Consider the following 12,404-nt stretch of genomic DNA (forward strand, 5'->3'; position numbering starts at 1 on the left):
TGCATTTCTGAGTTCCATAATTTCTTCTTGGTTTATGTTTTTTATTACTTTATTGGTATTTCAATATTGTTCATGCATCATTTTCTTGACTTTTTCCATGACTTCTTTTAGTTTTTTGAGTGTCTTTAAGATAATTGTTTAAAATATTTGTCTATTTTTGGGGTGTTGAGTTTGATAAGTAGTAGTGTCACCATCAAGTCTTTGAAGGACACTTTATGTTGGTTTATTTTTTTCCTTTGAATAGGCCAGGATTGCCTTGAGATTTTAGGTTTTAAACTGGACATTTGAATCTAATAATGTAGTAACTCTGGAAATCAGATCCCCCGCCCCCACTCCCATCTTCCCTAGGGTTTGCTGTGGGTTTTTGTTTGTTTTATTGTTGTAGACTTTCTCTGAGTCTGTACTGAGGATCAGAATTAAGTGCAAACTTAATATCTTCTCAGGTCTTTCTGAGCCTATACTTTCCCATGGTCATGCACAACGTCTTTCTAATTTCCCCTGCATATGAAGAGGCTTTTGGATGTCCTAGTCTTCAATGTCTGGCTCTCAAAGGGAAAAAAGAGAAAAATGAAGATGGAGAAAAGATGCTAGTCCTTTAAATCTTATGGAAGTCACTTTAAATCCTATAGAAGGGAAAGGGGATTGCAAAAATGTTTGGAAGTTCAACAATAATGGCTGCCCTCTCTGTTGCAAGTCTGTGATCAGAAACAATTAGTTATCAGATTCCCAACATGTCTCCCATGCTGGCTACCACATGCTCTTTGCAAGCTGACTCCAAAAGAATATGTGTAGTTGCCTGCCATAGGAGACAGAAAGCTATTAGTGTGCTAAGAGCTGAACCTGACCACATTTAACTGCAACTTTTCATTCAAGTTTCCCCTGGAAGATGCAAGCCTTCAATATACTCCAGAATTCCAAACTAGTTACAGCAGACAGATTCTACCAATGCAACTGTTGTCTAGTGGGGGAGATAGATTTCTGCTGCTTTCTACTACATCTTCCTAGAATTACCTCAAATAATTTTCTTAACATTCTTTTCATTTTCTTTTTTCTCAGATACTGAAAAAAATATGTTAAAATATCCTATACTGTTTTCACATCTATCTACTTCACTTTTTATTTTTGTCAGTTTTTATTTTCCTAGGCAGGTTGAGTGATTGGCTTGATTCAGTCATGGACTGACTCAAATATGGGTAAGGTTGCCTGTCGGCTAGAGTTCTGTTTACCTCTAAATAATTTCCAATGCTGTAACTTCATCAACAGAGAATGCCATCCAATTGGAGACTGAGGATATCACCAGGGTTTTCCCTGCCACAGAGGTCTTAATGCTAAACCTTCAACTCTGAGTTTTGGAAACTTTTTGTTTTGTCCCTTAGCTTCCTGTCTCAAAAAACTTCTGAAATTGACAAACACTTTAAGGTGAAAACTGGCAGCCTGAAAACCCAATTCACTGCTCTTCTTTTCTCAGTAAAATTCTGGCTGTTCAACCCTTATTGTGTTATTTTTACTGTTATTATCATATTCTCTGGAGCCTCTGATGAGTATTGAAAGTTATGCTAATTTAGTGACTTTTTTTTCTAAAAAAATGTCTTTGATGTTTATTTTGAGAGAGACAGAGTGCAAGCAGGGGAGGGGCAGGGAGAGAGGGAGACAAAGATCCAAAGCAGGCTCCAGGCTCTGAGCTGTCAGCACAGAGCTCAATGTGGGGCTTCAACCCATGAACCAGGAGATCATGACCTGAGTCAAAGTCAGATCCTTAATCAGCTGAGCCACCCAGGCACCCCTAGTCACTTCTTATTTCAAAGCCTTTGTCCAAACCTTGGGAAACTCTGTCTCTTGCCTTGTGCACAGAAGTAGCCAAAGCTCTTATGGAAAAGTACCTGCAGGTTAGTTTACCTTTCTCCATGGAAATACCTTCTGCAGAATTTTCTGCCTTTAATTTTTGATGTTCCAACATGGCTATAATAGCACTTGAATCAAGAAAGATGCTAGCTTTGAGTACACCTGTTGACATTTATGACCTAGCCACAAAAGCCATACAGTGTCATTTCCTTTGGAGTTTATTGATTAAGGCATTTAAGTAGATCCATCCAGTTTATGGAGGAGGAAACAGAGATCTACCTCTCAATGGAAAAGTAGGAGTTTGGATAAAAATTTGTGCAGCTACCTTTCAAAATTACATTCTGAAATATCTAGGTTATTAGGATCATTAATTGACTGGGTAATGATCCCCAGAGAGCTGGTAAACACAATTTCTGGGTGTTCCTGTGAGTGTGTCTCCAAAAGAGATCAGCATTTGAATCAGTAGACTTAGTAAAGAAGATTTCCTTCACCAATGTGAGTGAGCATCATACAAACCCCTGAGTGCTTGAACAAAACAAAAAGGTGGAAGAAGGGTGAATTTTCTCTCTCTGCTAGAGCTGAGATGTCTATATTTTTCTGCCCTCATAGATGGGTGTTCCTGGTTCTCAAGGCTTCAGACTCAGACCAGTACTTATGACATCAGCTCCCCTAGTTCTCAGCCTATCAGACTTGGACTGAACTATACCACTGGCTTTCCTGGTTCTGCAGTTTGCAGATGGCAAATCATAGGACTTCTCAGCCTCTATCTTTGTGTGAGTCAATTCCTATAATAAATCTTTCTATATTTATATTTATCTATATCCATAGCTATTGGCTATGTGGAATATGATCTTTCTACACAAATCAAGTTAAAACTGACTTACCAATTGAGAATATATCCCTTTAAACTGGAAGTAAAAACACAAGTTTCCAATCTTTAATTTTAAAACTCAAGGTAAAGCAATGTTAAGAGATATGTGGCAACAAGATTCCCTTTGGCTTTAGGGAGACTATAATTCACCAAAATGTTTATATCCCTAAGATGATTTATTTATACTCTGTCTCTGAAGTTTCCCTATTGTATGGAAAAATAGTTCCTCTTGCTGACAAATAAAAGGAACAGTAGCCAGAGCTAATAAACCTTATGTAAATGGCTCTGAGTAGATATTAGCTGTAGGTTATGCCTTGTCACATGACCATTACCCTAGTCATAGCTTACTACTTATGGACCAGCTTTTGGTTAGAAATTTCTATCCTCAGCAGCCAATGGACTTATATATGTGATGTTAGCTAGTCTTTTGTGAATGCATGTGTTTGTGTGTGTGTGTGTGTGTGTGTGTGTGCGCGCGCGTGTGTATGTATGTCTTAAATTGTAGAATTTCATCTATTACTCTCCTTACCCCAATCAGAATAATGAGAGAGAAATAGTCATTATGAGGTGAAAATGATATTTCATGAATCAAAATCTACATTATATCTATCCCTTCAAACCATCAAACCCCTTCTTGCTTAGGCTGCTACTTTTCTCCACCTCTCTGTACTTTTCCTTCAGAGTTGCCTTTGAGATTAACTATTTCTTCCTGCTTCAATTTATTTTCTAGTTCTACAAAGTTTATATGACCCTCCTACCCCTCATATAATTCATTTTTTCTTTCTTTTTTGAAATCCTGATGGTATTTGCTTTCTGTAAAAAATAGCTGTCATTTAATTTAGGCTAATGTTATAATAAAAACTTTCAACTATTAGGTTTACTTGTAGCAGGTTTACAGGTAAACTAGTTTCATGTTACGTATTATTCCATTTAATTAAATTGTTTTTTTAAGTTTATTTATTTATTTTGAGAGAGAGAGAGACAGACAGCACACAAGCAGGGGGGAGGGGCAGAGGAAGGGAAAGAGAGCATCCCAAGCAGACTCCACACTGTCGGCTCAGACCCCAATCCAGGGCTCAAACTCATGAACCATGAGATCATGACCTGAGCTAAAATCAAGAGTCAGATGCTCAACCGACTGAACCACCCAGGTGCCCCTAATTAAACTGTTTTAAAACATGGATTTTGTTATCCACATGTAAAGATAGAAATTCCAAATGGTATTTTTCTATACCCTTGGAGTAAAAATGGTATCCAAATGATAAAGATTAAAAGGTTCATCTGGCTAGCAAGAGACTTGGAAAGAATAGCCTAAAATCTAAGAGGTGACAGTGCTTAGATCTAACACAAGACCCGGAATAGTGCTTGCTCCCAGTAGCCAGATTGGAAATCCTGATGATCCGCAAGACACTGGGGAGAGTTATACAGTGGGATGCTTCTGTAGTCAAGAATAATCATCCCTAGCCTGACACTGCTTTAGTTTTGCTTAACAAATCATGAAACCAATATCTAAAAGAATCAAACCACTTCTAAGTAACTTAACTACACTCCAAAACAAAGCTCAACACCTTTAGGCATACGAAACATCCAGGACTCCAGCAAGGTAAGATTTACAATGTCTGGTATCCAGCAAAAGTTTACCAGGCATACAAGGAAAATAAGATCAATAACAAGAGAACACATTAGTCTATTTAACCCAGTGTGGATATTGGAATTCACAGTGAAATACATTAAACCAGTTAATAAAAATGATTTCCACTTTTGGTTTTAAGTCCAATATGTAAAGACCTTGGAAGTTGCCTTTTATGTCCCGAAAACAAGTAAAAACCAAACAAACTGATTATCAATGATTTTTCTTGAATTTACAGAGAGATGAAATAGCAGAAGAAGCTGCTTCTGAAGAGCAGGGCAAACATGTTGCACAGCCAAGTTTATCTCATCCTGAACAGAAGCCACTGGAACAGTAAACAGGTAGGAAACCTTACATGATAACTTTGTCAAGTTTATGATAAACCAGTGTCAGAAACTCTTCAGGGCTGCAGTCTTAGGGAGCCACCATACTTCCAATGGTTTTCACCTCCAGTAAAACACAATTTCCCATTGTGAAGAGCCAAGAACAATCCCCCATGGCTCTGGCAGGAGGAGGGTAAAGTAACCAACTTGAATTATGCCTAGAGTGTTGCCCAGAGCAAAAGTCTATTCTAAAGAAAACTTTACCCAGCCCCAGCCCCACTAGTTTTCCTGACTCACACTTGTGGAGGACACGGGGACCCAGGACCGCTACAGACTGACATGTACACATAACAGAGTGTTTCACCTCTCCCACACCTTAGCATCATTTCCACAAGCTTCTAGTATAATAGAATAATAGTGGATTACAGACAGAGAGAAATTATGCCAGGGAGAGATAGTCATCTGTGCAAAGGAATAAAAAGCACCAGAAATGGTAACTACACATGAAATTTGTTTCTTATTCTTTGAATAGACTCTTTAAAAATAACCATAGGGGACACGTGCATGGCTCAGTCGGTTAAGCATCTGACTTTGGCTCTGGTCATGATCTCACATGAGTTCGAGCCCCTCGTTGGGCTCTTTGTTGACAGATCAGAGCCTGGAGCTCTGGGATCTGGGAATCTGTCTCCCTCTCCCTCTGCCTCTCCCCTGCTCATGCTCTGTCTCTCTCTTTCTCTCTCTCAAAAATAAATAAACATTGGGGCGCCTGGGTGGCTTGGTCGGTTAAGCGTCCGACTTCGGCTCAGGTCATGATCTCATGGTCCGTGAGTTCGAGCCCCGTGTCGGGCTCTGTGCTGACAGCTCAGAGCCTGGAGCCTGTTTTAGACTCTGTGTCTCCCTCTCTCTGACCCTCCCCCGTTCATGCTCTGTCTCTCTCTGTCTCAAAAATAAATAAACGTTAAAAAAAATTTTAAATAAATAAATAAATAAATAAACATTAAAAAATTTTTAAAAAATAACCATGGAATGTAAAACATGTGTAAAAAATAAACATAAGGCAATACTAGTACAGAAGTCTGCATGGGAGAAATAAAAATAAACTATTTTAAGACACTTATAATGCATATGAAGTATGATTATCACTTGAAAGTAGACTGGCAATTTAAATGTGTATACTATAAAACATAAAGAAGAACTAAAATAATAAAGAGTAGGAGCTAACTCACTAGTGAAATAGAGAAAATGGAAAAATAAAAAAATATCCAATTAATGCAAAAGAAGACAAAAAAGGAAGGAAGGAAGACAAAAAAGAGGTTGAGCCAACAATATATATAATAAACAATACATTCGAGTGTAACTATAACAGTAACATGTTAACTATAGCTTATTAAAAGATTAAGATTTATAGGCTTGATAACAGTGTAAAGCCAAACTATGTACTGCTTATTAAAAAAAAAAAAAAAATCTTAGGTCGCCCTGGTGGCTCAGGTGGTTAAGCATCCGACTTCAGCTCAGGTCATGATCTCACGGTTTGTGGGTTCAAGCCCCACATCAGGCTCTGTGCTGACAGCTTGGAACCTGGAGCCTGCTTCAGATTCTGTCTCCATCTCTCTCTGCCCCTTCTCCACTCGTGCTCGCTCTCTCTCTCTCTCTCTCTCTCTCTCTCTCTCTCTCTCTTAAATGTAAATAAAACATTTAAAAAAAGGGTTTTTTTTTTATTCTTCCCACAAAGAAACTTTACGGCCCAGCTGTCTTCACTGGCTAATTCTACATAACATCTCAGGTAGAAAGAATAAAAGTTCCACACAAACTCATCTAGATAATCAAAGAGAAGCAAAATCATTTGTAAGTCATTATATGATAGTAACATTACTTTGATACTAAGACTAGACAAAAACATTAGAAGCAAAGAAAACTACAGGTTGATATCCTTCAAGAACATAGATGCTAATATTTCACATAAGAGTTGAGCAAGTGGAACCCAATGATACATAAATATAATAAAACATCATGATGAAGTGAGATTTATCCCAGAAATTTATGGTTCATTTAATATCCAAAAACTAATCAATGTGATATTGGAACACAACCACTAATTTGTGTGTTGTGTCTACCATTTTTCACACTACAATGGTGGAACTGAGCAGCTTGGAAGAAACATTACAGCCTGCAAAGTCTAATATCTCATATATGGTCCTCTCAAGGATAGGTCTATGTTGAAATTCTGAGAATCTACAAAAAGGCTACTAGAACTAATTAGTGAATTTAGCAAGGGATCAGGATACAAGATCAGTATACAAAAATTTCCATATATTGAGGCACCTGGGTGGCTTAGTTGGTTGTGTCCAACTTTGGCTCAGGTCATGATCTTGCCATTATTGAGTTTGAGCCCCACGTTGGGCTCTGTGCTGACAGCTCAGAGCCTGGAGCCTGCTTCGGATTCTGTGTCTCCCTCTTTCTCCCTCCCTCCCCCATTCACACTCTGTCCCTCTCTCCCTTTCAAAATTAAATAAACATTAAAAATTGTTTTCAATTTCCATATATCAGCAATAAAAAATTGGAAATTGAGGGATGCCTGGGTGGCTCAGTCAGTTAAGCATCTGTCTCTTCATATCCACTCAGGTCATGATCTCACCATTCGTGGCATGGAGCCCCACATTGGGCTCTGAGTGACAGCACAGAGCCTGCTTGGTATTCTCTCTCTCCCTCTCTCTGTCCCTCCCTTGCTCGTGCTCTCTCTCTCTCAAAAATAAATAAGTAAACTTAAAAAAAATCATAAATTGAAATTTTAAATGTATAATAACTAATAACATGAGAGTATGAATGACTTAGGGATAAATCTGATAAAAAGATACGAAAAACCTGTAGACTAAAAGTAGCAAAACATTGTTGTGACATATTAAGAAGACCTAAATAAATGAAGAAGTACTGTATTCATGCTTGTGTAAATATCAAGTGTTACAAAGATGGCTACTCTCTCTAAACTGATTCTTAGCTTCGATGCAAATCTACTCAAAATCGAAAGACACATATTTTGAAAAAGTTGACATATTGGTTGTAAAATGTATATGGGTATACAAAGGAGTTCAAAATGCCAAACAACCCTGAAGAAGAACAAAGTTGGGTTGTTGCGAAAAGACTTTAATGGATAGAGAGAGCTTCAGCTCCTGCTTTGCCCATAGCTGTTACTAGCGGTGTCTGCATGACAGCGTTGGGTAATTTATTTATTTTTCAATGTTTATTTATTTTTGGGACAGAGAGAGACAGAGCATGAACGGGGGAGGGGCAGAGAGAGAGGGAGACACAGAATCGGAAGCAGGCTCCAGGCTCTGAGCCATCAGCCCAGAGCCTGACGCGGGGCTCGAACTCACGGACCGCGAGATCGTGACCTGGTTGAAGTCGGACGCTTAACCGACTGTGCCACCCAGGCTCCCCAGCGTTGGGTAATTTAAATAAAGCAAAAGCCAACATTGCAGAGCCTTGAAACTGCACCAGTCAGGAACATACGTCTCTGGAATACTGGGCAAGAAGGTCCAAGCCATCATCTATGTTTTGGGGTGTACTTAATATAACTGGCCCAAGAGGAAAAGCAGAGCTAAATATACATATATGTGAAATCAATATATTAGTTGGTCCTGTATGCGGATTTTCCTGTTTTTATGTCAAACTAACTAGAAAATAAAATGGATGGGTCACCTTAGTCTATGTTCAGATTACCTTGGTGTCTTTGTGGCCAACACTTGTGAATACAGAAGGAGGGACCAGAAGTACCCAATACATGTGCATACCGCCGGGTATAAGAATAAGAGTTATTCAGAAAAAAAAGAATAACTAATGTCTAAAGTCCACCAGTTCAGGAAAAAGATGAAACTTTAAACAAATAATTGGAATTTTAAACAAATGGAACATACAAACAAAGAGGAGAAGATTGGCTAAAATACAGAAAGAAAAACCCAAGACTGTAAATTTGGATTGTTCACAGGACACAGACTTGACAGAGTATATATAAAGAAGAGTGAGAAAAAACCATTTTTTTCTGAAATGTTATTTACAGAGAGTAACTTTGCTAAATTTATCACAAAAAAAAAAAAAAGAAAGAAATTGGTCGTATTCTATTAATACTGGTGCCAGAAGACTAACATAATTATTCTGCCTTCCTCCTTATGTAGAAAGAGGGACGGATTTTTATCCACATTTTGATGCATACAACAGACTTCATAGACTAAAGAATATGCAACATGCTCACTGCTTGTTTGGGGAATTCGTTACTGTTCTAGAACAATGTCTATTTAAGTTACGAACTTTACCCTTGAAACGCTTGCTGCCAGAAAGTTTGCCTCTGGAGATCAAGCCCTAACTTTTTCTGCATGTTGGCAATGACAGCAGGAACACTAACAATAACAAAAGTAGGTAATTTTTGTGAGGGTTATGTCTAGGTAGTGAATGCAGAAAATATGAAGAAGGTTATAGAATATTGATATAAAGAACAACCTCAACTCTGTGTTTCAAAGAGCAGTTCTGTAAAATTAGAGCTGTCAGGGTAAATGAATTGTCCAACAAATGAAAAACAGTTGTGCATGAACATGAACTAGCAAATAAATTTCACCAATCTCTTTGACAGTTTTAATAGAGCCATCAATTTACATTTGTGACATAGTATTAAATAAAGTAAGTAAAACAGACATGACCATATATTTGATGTACAATTGGAGAGAGAAAATTCTGCTTTGTATAGAATTCATTTTTCTGGATACAGAAGTTATCATTTCACATTTATCTTGGCATCATCAGAATATATAAGATATTTTATACATCTGGGACTTCAGGTATGTTACCAATACATTTTGATTTGCAGATAGGTATTGATGGTCACCATTTTTATGACCAAGTCTCATTCATCTTTGCCTTGCAAATTGCACCATTCTACTTTGAAAATATCCCAAGTACATTCCTTTCCCACCCCTTCTGCACAGCAGAATGATAAAATGGAGTCAAAACTGATGTATTAGGAGTGTGATCTAAAACTATTAATTTATAAAGTTAAATTAAAAGTCCTAATTTGATTTGGCCCAATCCGAAGAAAATTTCTATATATAACTCGTTTTTCCTCTCTTCATATATTTTGCTTCTCCATAAGTGTTTCTTCTCTTTCTGAAAAACCTAAACCATGAGTAGTCACATCATCAAACCTGCTCTTAGGAATTATCAATTAATTGTTCACTAAATGCATATTTAGCTAATTATTATCCTCTTATAGTGTTTATTATGATTGCATATTGAAATATGTTATCTCTCTCTCTGATATTTACAGTTTTGCTCTTATGAGTAATGTAAAACCCTGTAACACAAGACCCTGAAGACAGAGGGAAATTATAGGGGATTATTACTTTGTAAAGACAAATCGGATTGTCAGAACTTTGTTGTTTCCTTATCATTTCTACCCACTAGCCTTGGTTTCTATTACTGGAGCCATGTGTTAGTCAAAACAATTTCAAATTAATCTCTAAATGGTATTAAAGGGAAAAAACTGTCTTATTTAAAATAAACAAGTTTGACTTCTGTTCCACAGACAATTGGCTGCAGACCCCAAATAACAAAGAAATACAGAAGCAAAATTTCAAAGTAAGGTGAGTGATAACAATCAGTGCTTTCCTTTTAACTCTGAGAGCCTAATCTCTGACTTTCTTCTATAATGTTTACTTATTTTTGAGACAGAGAGAGGCAGAGTGTGAGTGGGGAGGGGCAGAGAGAGGGAGACAGAATGTGAAGCAGGCTCCAGGCTCTGAGCTGTCAGCCCCCACATGGGGCTCGGGCCCACAAACCATGAGATCATGACCTGAGCTGAAGTCAGTCGCTTAACTGACTGAGCTACCCAGGCGCGCCTGATTTCACTTCTATATACCTACATTTTATCTTTGCCCATGACATAAGACCAACAATAGGGGGGAAACGTGTGCTCTGCAGCATTGCCCCATCTGGCTTCAGTGATCTCTCTTGAATTGTGACTAATCCAAGAGCACAGCTACATCCTTAAACGGACCTCTAATCCTGACGTTTTAAGTAATTCTGGTTAGCAATAAATTTCCAGATTCTGCCCTTCACACACAGACACACACGCGCATGTTCACACATGCACAGTAAGCCATGCAAAGAAACTATGGAGTTGCTGGGTCAGGATATTGTTCTGTTTGGCACCTAATTAACTGAACACTGCTGGGATTCACTTTGGAAATGAAATCTCTAATTTTAGCAAAAGAGAAAGAAAAGAGAAATGAAAAAAATCAGGTTATTAACCGGGAACCAGCTCTTGAAATTAATTTCTGGTAGCACAGACTTTCAGCTCAATCTAATAGTAAGTAAGTAAGTAAGTAACTAACTAACTAAATAAATAAATAAATAAATAAAACTAATAAAAGGAATTTGGGTGTTTTACTCTTTACCTCCTTGACTGAGAATGTGAGCCATCCCACACAACCTAAAGCAGAGTGGGAATAAATCAGTCAGCAGAGCACAAACTTAATCTTTTGCCAGCTAAACAGGAGCCAAGGGAAGGCAGTGCTTCCTTGCATAAAAATTTCCTCATATGCGTGATGGACCAAAGCAATTCACACAGAATGAATATAAATTCTCCTTCCCATTAGCATGTGGAGCTGTTTTCCCACCACCATACTAACCAAAAATCTCAGTTGAGTTTTCATATGCCCATAGGACATATTGTCCAGTTTTCTTACCACTGGACAATCTGTCTAAAGATTTCCATAATCATTCTCATAAATTTCAGAACTCACCATGGACATAAGTTTTAGTTTTGATATAATCCGCATAAAGTTAGAAGACCAATCTTCCTCATTATTCTGAATACTGGATTTCTACTGATAAAATTATATATGTTAACTTGGTGTCAGCTAAGTGAGCTTCGTTTGACTCATCAATTTACTTAAATAAATTGTAAGTACCCTTTGTACATAACATGTTGGTAGGTGAATTCATTCTATGATTCAATAGTTCATTTGTTGACCTTCAGTGCAAAATGTATTTGTATACTCCCAAAATGTATGGGACATCCTCAGCCCTTTCCTCCAGGTTACTGGGATAATTTTTTTAATAAATTAGTCTAAATAAATAGAAAATAAAAACAAACAAAACACCAACTTAGAAGAGGCAGCCATTAATATAATGGCTAGTAATGGAGCTATTTTTTAGCAATAAGAAACAGATATATTCTTTATTAAATGAATGAAATAGTTGACTACTCATTGGGAAAGAAAAGTAGCAATAGTCCTAGCTCAAAATGCACAGTATGCATTTCAGGTAGATTAAATATATGAACACTAAGAAAATTTAAAAGTGTACTTTAAAATATAATAAAGAATGCCTTCCATGCATAAATGGCTTTCCACCAAGGGCAGAAACTATGAAGGTAACAGATATGGCATTGTATTGATTCATCATAAAGACAAAATTAACACCAAATGATAAACTGAATTACATATTTGCAGCATAGATATATTCATGAGATTAATTCATTTAAAATAAAAAAGAGCTTACAAATTAATACATAGATGATTCAAAAAAGAATAGAGGGTCAATATATGTAATTATTATATGATATATATATATATATGCATGATATTATTGTAAGATATACCATAGCTTACAATCACTAATAATAAAAGACATTTAAATCACAACAGAAATATAATGAATATTTTAACCTATTGAATGACTCTGTCATCCT

At 37.1% G+C, this 12,404-nt stretch overlaps 1 long non-coding RNA gene across 1 annotated transcript; it reads left to right on the forward strand.

The window, feature by feature from the left end:
- The first annotated feature begins 2,454 nt into the window (after window positions 1-2,454).
- LOC123380737 lies at window positions 2,455-10,416 on the forward strand. Its single transcript, XR_006586848.1, has 3 exons — window positions 2,455-2,615; window positions 4,582-4,684; window positions 10,236-10,416. It is a non-coding gene; the product is annotated as an uncharacterized LOC123380737 (long non-coding RNA).
- Window positions 10,417-12,404: the final 1,988 nt, after the last annotated feature.

The sequence above is a fragment of the Felis catus genome, chromosome D2, assembly GCF_018350175.1.
Source record: "Felis catus isolate Fca126 chromosome D2, F.catus_Fca126_mat1.0, whole genome shotgun sequence".
NCBI lineage: Eukaryota > Metazoa > Chordata > Mammalia > Carnivora > Felidae > Felis > Felis catus.